The 8,447-nt window shown below is 39.3% G+C and overlaps 1 long non-coding RNA gene across 1 annotated transcript in view; it reads right to left on the bottom strand.

The window, feature by feature from the left end:
* Positions 1-1,794: 1,794 nt before the first annotated feature.
* Positions 1,795-8,447, bottom strand: part of LOC121924318 — a 143,967-nt gene continuing 137,314 nt past the window's right edge. The window contains exon 2 of the long non-coding RNA XR_006102569.1: positions 1,795-2,775. This is a non-coding gene — a long non-coding RNA (uncharacterized LOC121924318). The remainder of the gene's footprint in view (positions 2,776-8,447) is intronic.

The following is an 8,447-nucleotide window of genomic DNA, read 5'->3' as shown; positions in this document are numbered from 1 at the left end:
CCGGAGCCTTTGGCCTATCAGGAGGAGGCGGGCAAGGGGGGGCAAGCGGCAGGCAAGGGGAGCAAGCGGTGGGCAAGGGGGGCAATTGTCTATAGAAGCTTACAAAACATGCATTTATATTAACATTTTTTTTAAAATCAGCAAATTTTTAGCATGTCCTCCATATTTTTTAAAAAAGTGTCCTCCACTTGAAATTTTTGTCCTACATTTGTCCTGGTTTATTTATTTATGTATTTTTTTTAAAAAATTAGTTAATTATTTATTTTTTGGCTTCGGCCCCCCAGTTGTCTGAGGGACAGCAACCCAGCCCCCGGCTCAAAAAGGTTGCCTATCCCTGCCCTAGACTCTATATAGCACAGGGGTGGGTAACATAAATTCCTCTTGACCTGCAATTTTCTCAGGCCTACACAGCACAAACAATGGTTTAGCAAATCTCAGCAACATCCTAGGCAATTTGTCAATGCAGAAATGTTGGTCAAACTCTTGAGTTTTAGTTCAGACATTTACAGGGCCAAAGAGTACTGCTAGACCTGCAAAATGACCATGTAGACCATAAACAATAATAGACCTGGTTTCTTTTTTCTATCTTCGTGACATGCATAAACTGACCCATTTTTCAATGTGTGATTTTCTTCTATGGCATTTTAAAATAAAAGAAACTAGTAACATGGATTCATTAAAGCATTAAATATGTTTAAAAGTATTCTGCAAAACAGAAAATAAGCACTGGACACATACATTTAGGTAATATAAAATGAAAACTCATTGACCAGGTCTTTTACATATGGCACATTCAACAGCAGACACCCCATGAAATGGCATTGCACACCATTAGTAAAAGTCTTGTGCCAGCTATCTTTAACTGAATATACTATTCAAAAATGCATGCAAGAGAAACGTGTACATTGACACCCAGTTCATTCCCACAGTAATTTTGTTCTTGAACAGCTAAATGCATCCTGAAATGAACTGTTTGGGAATGCATATTTAGTAGAAGACATATGTATACAGAATCTTCAGCAAGCCACAACAGCAGGATTTGTAATAATCATGAAAAGCTCAGGTCAACTCACAGATGGGAAAACATAATTCCACCATAGAAGAAGCTCTTCCATATAGCCAGAAGAAGTGCTGCCAAGAGAACTATTTCAGAAAACCTCAATAAAACCAGGAGATTACTTTTGTGTTCACACTCTTTCATTACTCAGTTGCCTATTTAAATAGATCTTAGAGGCTCTCAACCCAGCCCAAAGATGTATCAGCAGAGCCATATTTTGTCACTATATCAATTAAATGCCAATTTTCATAAAAATTGGTGTAATATTTGTCAAGGATTTCCCAAATATATATATATATATATATATATATATATATATATATATATATATATACACATACACACACACACACACACACACACACACTAATTATGCATCTTTTAAAGTGTTTACACTTTTCTTCCATTGACTATGCATATGTCAATGAGCATTTTTGAAATGTGAACTTTCTTTTCCCACTGGCATTTCCCCTTGCAGCGGGGTAGCCCATTTAAACATTACTTAAAAAAATATCATGAACAATATAACGTCTCAGAATTTCATATTTAGGAAATTTCTTCCGGTTTCAATAAGCTCAGTGAGTATTCAGTAAAGGATTAAAAGAAACAAATTCAGAAAGTATATAGGAAACATTCATTACGTCATTATTCTCTGTGGGTAAGGGAAAAATTATTGTCACAGTCAAAATTCAGTTCTGTAGACGTGCACAAAAGAAACTGAGGACGTGTCTCACAAGTATCAAAAAGACAGTTGTTTTATTAGGTTTTTTTTTTTAAACCCCAATGTATTTCTACCTGTGTATACACTTTGCCAGGGGGCTATCTAGAATCAGACTTTGGAAATTTCTGGACCAGGAACTCTCAGCTCATTTATTGCACAAGTAATTTGTCATAGGTTCTAATGTACTCGTTCCCTTTATCTTATCCAAATGTATCCTCATACTTATTGACGATGGTGTTCATACAGGTTGATACTTTAGTAAAGGTATGTGTTACATCATGATTTCATTTTGATGGAAGAATGACAATTTTGTCTCCTAAGGTACAATTTTACCATATCATAAAGTCATTGATGGACTAACCATAATTTCTCCAGTTATTGATATTAGTTGTTGTCCAAGCACTGTATTTTTCTTGTCCAAACTTTCTTTTTCTTGGGCATCAAGACCTTTTGCTTAATCATTATACCAGGAATGAAACAGGGAACATAAAACCACTCACAGAAATTTAAAGATTGTGTGATGTTTTCCAAATTCACTGTTGCTTCTAGTCTACACAGATAAACTTGAAACCTTCATGAAAAGAAGGAAAAACACACTCCTATTTGAGCCAAATTCTTGTCATCTTATTGGAAGTGATTTTCGGGTCTACAGTGGAGATGAATATCAAGTCACACCTGCCAAGAAGGGAGTGTGTGAAAACCTTGAAGTGAAGTGGCAGAAACCCAAATTAACTGCTTCCTTGTGAACAGAGATATGATGAGATACTTTGAGATATCCGTGCGAGGGTAGCAGAAGATCCCAAGCTCCATTTCTGTTGATTGTAGAATCTGTTTGAAATCTTACAAATGGTCATGAGCAAAACATTTCCCGACATTTCAAAGGAGGCTTTTCCACCAGGCAAAGTCCTTTCAGTACGAACAGTTGGGACTTTGGCATCTCAGTCTTTCGGACAGCTTCTTCTGTACACCAGTGACACCTTTCATTTGCCACATGATCCTGAAAAGAAAGAAAGCAAAGCAAGATTCAGTTTTCTGTGGAAATGAATATGTGCATGGGCATTTGAAAGATGGAACTATGCATTCACTCTTCTATTGACAGCACACTTAATATGTCACAGGTGAAGAGAAAATACATTTAGTTTGCTTCAGCTGGTATATGACTCATGCTTCAGAAGAACATTTCACTTCAACATGAAGATTCTCTCTGATAAAAAAATATGCAATTTTCAATAACACAGAAAAATAATACCATAGTATTAAGTTTCCTTGTGCTTTGGTGTAAATGAGAGGCAACAGTAACCAAACTATGTTAGAATGAGTGACTGCTGAATGTTTACTCAGTGATTTAAACAACAGAAGGAATGGGTAGGAGGAGATGGCTGAACCCTTTCTTCTTGCTATGCCTTTCCCCTTAAAGTACTGTACTCTTTTGCAGCTGTTTTACTCTGGTGAGGCTCCAAATGTGAAAGAAACCTCTGCCAGGAGGAAAATGAGTGGGGAGAAACAGTTTCAGGGCTAGCGTTAGTATGAGCTCCGCATCTGCCCTTTTTGCATTTTTAACATCACTGCTGCTACCTTCTTGTTTTGAATTTGGCAAGATCAGAATTCTAACAGACTAGACATACGTAACTCAAATTGTGCTTTGGACACAGCTTCATAAACCATGGTTTCTCAAATTGTGGATGTGTTTGGTACTTGGTACTCAGAGATTGATTAAAAGAACATTTAATGCTGAATTGTCTAACTCCTAATTTTCTTATACACTTGCAGCCAGCATGCAGAAAATCAGAATGCCTCATTTAGGGCCTATTCACACTACAAAATTATAGATCTCTAGAACTATGACTGGCACGGAAAGTAATTTGAGCACTGGACTACAGAAATGAAGACCGGGATTCAAATCCCCTCTCAGCCATAGAAACCCACTGGGTGACCACTCTCTCAGTCTCAGAGGAAGGCAAAGGCAACTCCTCTTTGAACACATTTTTCCAAAGAAAACCCCATGACAGGTTCACCTTAGGGTCACTGTAAGTCGGGAATGAATTGAAGGCACACATCAAGAAGAAATAATGCTGTTGAGCCACTGTGGCATAGTGGTTTGAGTGTTAGACTACAACTCTGGAGAGCAGGGTTTGATTCCCAGATCAGCCATGAAACCCACTGGGTGACCCAGGGCAAGTCATATGCTCTCAGCCTCAGGGGAAGGCAATGGCAAACCTCCTCTGAACAACTCCTGCTAAGAAAACTATATGATAGGTTTGTCTTGGAGTCCCCATAAGTCAAAATAATTGGGAGGCACACAACAACAAATTCCACTTTAAGCACCATAGCAACATCCCAAGGAATCCTGGGGTTGATAGTTTATCCTGAGGCACCAGAGGAGCTCCTTGTCTAGGGACTCAGAATGCCCCTCCTCTAAAGTCTAAGGAGGCTCATTTAGAAATCTCAGCCACAGAACTCTAGTACCTCACTAAGGCTGCATCTGCACAGCAGAAATAATCTGGTTTTGCACCACTTTAACGGCCATGACTCAATACTACATCCACACTACACAGATATAGTCCTATATTCTGTTTCGTCTGTCATGTCAGCAGCCTGTGGAATCTTAGGCTGCATCCACATGGCGGAAATAATCCTTTTTGACACCACTTTAATGGGCATGGCTCAGTGCTATGGAATTCAGGCAAAGCTCTGGTGCCAAAACATATTAAAGTTCCCAGAATTCCATAGCTTAGAGCTTTACCTTGTCAAAAGTGGTCACCCAGTAGGTTTCTATGGCTGATGAAATGGAATAATGCACTACATCTGTGTAGTGTGGATAGCCAATGTTCATGGCACTTACAAGACTACTAGCTGAATCTGAAAAATGCTATTGAGGATTATTGTAGGTTTAATTGTTCCCACTCCAGCTGTGATTTTATCAATAATTACCATACATACACATGTAGCAACATTACTTAAAATAAAAGATCCCACTGGTACCCACATATAGACTTATTTTTCTAAGGCTTTATCTACACTGCAGAATTAATGCAATCTGACAGAACTTTAACTGCCATGACTCAATGCTATGTAGTTCTGGAATCTGCAGTTTTGCAAAATATTTAGCCATCGCTGTCAGAGAGCTCTGGCAATAGAACAAACTACAAATCCCAGTATTCTATAGCACTGAGCTATGGCAGTTAAAGCGTTGTCAAACTGCATTAATTTTGCAGAGTGGCAGCTGCCTATGAACAGTGAGGGAAGGATTATAGCAAAATTGCAATTGGGGAGGGAAGGATTAGAGTCAGCCTGGTGTAGTGATTTCAGTGTTGGGCCACAATTCTAGAGACTAGGGTTCGATTCCTTGCTTGGCTCTGAAACCCATTGGGTGACCTTGGACAAGTCACACACTCTCAGCCTCAGAAGATGGCAAGGGCAACCTCCCCCCCTGAAAAAACCTGCCCAAAAAAACCCATGATAGATATGCTTTAGTTAAAGGCATATAACAGCAAAGCAACAACAGGGAAAGATTAAGCCTACCGATAAAAAAAACACTCTCCCCTCAACTAAAATAATGAAGACCACGTTGCTACCTTTGTCTTTAAATTTACATGCAATTTAATAGTAAGAGGGCTGCAAGAATGATTCCATAATAATTTTTTAAAAATGCAAAAGGAGAGGTAAAAAACACCATTTTACTCCTTTTCAACACCTCGTATAAACCAAAGGCCAATTGAAATATGCTCAAATGCAGGCCTTTAATTTGTATCGAATGATATTAAAAACGTTTTAAATAGTTTTTGAGCATAATCCTAATCTATTTTATCAATGGAACAAAGTAAAAGAGAGAGCAATGTTTAGTTTGGGATTAAACAGGATTTTTTAATTTTTTTTTTAAAAAGGAAAAGATACAGAATTTAATGAATATTCAGCCTGAAACAGTAAACACAATCCTGCCGAGAACGAGTTCCAATGAAAGTAGAAACCAAGAGAGGCGGTTTTGTCTAAACTGGCACAGTGTCCAGGACAGGCTGACTGTGTCGTTCCCCTAGAAACATTAGATTAGAAATAAATGAGACTTTGCCCCAGGATGCTAACACGAAATGACTGGCCACAACCATGTGGCTCCAACTGGCACTTCCTTTCAGTTGCCTGGAAACAGCATGCGCTTGACAGAAGATGATAAACAGAAGGCCAGAGGGAAGAGGTTCTGCTTAGCCACTGCACAGAGTAGAACTAATCCTAGGAGGGAAGGCTGCATTAGGAATGGGTGGTGGTGAAAAAGGAAATTAGGTTGGACAAATTACCGTTGCACACACTCCCTCCCAGGCTAAACAAGTAGGCTCTGTTACACTTTTAGGGTCTAACAAGACATACATTCTAGCATCTGGGCAATGTTTGACCAGCATGAGGCCAGAGGCCAAAAAATTAACACTCCAGCACAGTCGTGGTTGCCTGTAAGTTCCCTCGTTTCTTATTGTAGGCAGGATTTAAGATGCTGAAAAAATATGTGGGGCTTAGTTTTAAACCAACACCATTTTTGGCTCTCCCTGTTAGGTTGGTAATGTGACTTATAACCCCTGCCACAAACACCAACCTAGATTTACTTAAAGCATGTTATGCGATCCTGGCATAGTTTTTCTTCTTGACGTGTAAACATTTGCAATGATTCAAAAAGAGAGTGATAACTTTTGGTCTTTAAAAAGATACAGGGAAGGCAAAGAGAGAATCATTTTAAATGTTTAATAGCCTACTCAGACAAGTTGCAACAAACTGAATGGCACTCGTTTTACCTTTGTGGTGTTAGAACAACTAAGGATGGAAAGGATGTTTTTGTTTTTGACCATTTGTGTCAAGAAACCTGAACTAATAAGAATCTTCTTCACAAATATAATTCTCTGTGTAGAAAATGCTGTTTCTTGTGCTGATGAATCCTGTATTTGGGGACTAATTTTGTGCAAAATTTTCACATGGCTGTTTTGCACAGACAATAGAATTTCTGTTCTGAAAATAGTATTTCTCTTCAGAGATAATGTTTTCTGTGCAGGAAAAAATGCTAATTGTGAAGAAAATGCTGTTTTCTACATAGAACATCAATTTGCAAATTCTGTTAATACCAATACAAATAAATACCAATTTGCTAATAGATTCTGAAAATGGTGTCTTTAGCCCGTTCTGCAAGGGCCCCCTAGTACGTGCTTGGCATGTACTAGGGTTAGGAAGAGTCGTCCTTTCCGGACACCCCTAACCCTAGTACGCGCCAAGCACGTACAAAATGGTGGCGCCCATTATACATGGCCACCACCATCTTGATATAGCAGACGCTTAGCGTCCGCACGGCGCAGCACGGTAATGACGCCGCAAGTGCACCATTGGCGCCTTGTGGCGTCATTACCGCACCACAAAAAGAAGCCACTTTTTGCAGCTTCTTTTTGCTGCTCGGAAGAGTTGCGCAGTTTGGCCGCTGAGGCTACTCCATGCAGCAAATGAGGGCACTTTTCAGACTGCCCTTTTGGGCAGTCTGTAAAGCACCATAAAAAAGAAAATTGTTGAAATTACTCACTGCTTCCTTCAAGAAGAAAAGTATAGATTTTCTTATAAAAGAATTATATCCCTAGGAATTATAAAATAATTATATCCCTGGGAGCAACTGCAGCACCATCGCTATCAATCCACCAGAAAGACATCATAAGAAACTTCAGACTATGGGGGAAGAGTCACCAACAGTACTCTTCATCACCATTAATGCTTGTATTACTGGTGTGTGGGAGAGGGGACTGCTCATCAGGAGTGGCACTACAATACACAGACAAAGAAGCAACTTCAGATTCAGATTTTATCTGCTTCTGGGACACTAAACCTTTTTCACTCAAGCTTTACTACTATTTTTGAATGGATAGATGTGCACCAATTTCATCCCTAGACACAAAGTGGAGTTGTTAGGTCAGGAGGAAATTTCTCAAAGAAGAAAAAGAAACTCAAAGCCCGTGTAAAGAATGTAACTACAGTTGGACCTCCATAACCATGGTTTCTTTATCCACAGATTCAACCAACCATGGCTTTAAAATGTTTTCCTGAAACCCCTAAAAGCAAAGGCATTTTATAGGCAGGTTGCCATTTTACCATGCCATTGTGTATAATGGGACTTGAACATCCACAGATTTTAGTATCCACCCGGGGGGGGGGGGGGGGGCGGCGCTGGAACCAAACTCCAAATTCCAGTGAATACCAAGGGCCCACTGTATTACTAATGCCCTTGAACTTGATTCTGATAAATCCTATTATACAAATAGGAGGAAGCATCTTGGAAATAGGAGTGCCACATTATAAGTGCTGTGCTTGCATTTTTAGACGGCCATGGTGGTGAGAGAAAATACAGCTACATGTGCTACTGATATACTCCACTGATGTTTTACACACACACACACACACACACCCCTGCAGCAGAGGAGAAAATGAAGAAAGGCACAGCAGAAAGAGTACTTCTATGCTGTTAAAAGCCTCAGAGTGTTCAAAGCTATGTGGGCAATCCAGTTACTACAATTCAGTAGACTTTACAAAGGCAAATACAGGAATATTGTTTCAAATATAATCCCAAACCAGATATGACCTAGGAGCTATTTCTTATGATACCAATTCAACAACACATGCAGGATAATCATCTATCTTAGATTTGTGTCACCAGTT

This window comes from Sceloporus undulatus, chromosome 2 (assembly GCF_019175285.1).
Source record: "Sceloporus undulatus isolate JIND9_A2432 ecotype Alabama chromosome 2, SceUnd_v1.1, whole genome shotgun sequence".
NCBI lineage: Eukaryota > Metazoa > Chordata > Lepidosauria > Squamata > Phrynosomatidae > Sceloporus > Sceloporus undulatus.
This window is presented reverse-complemented; position numbering and strand designations above follow the sequence as displayed.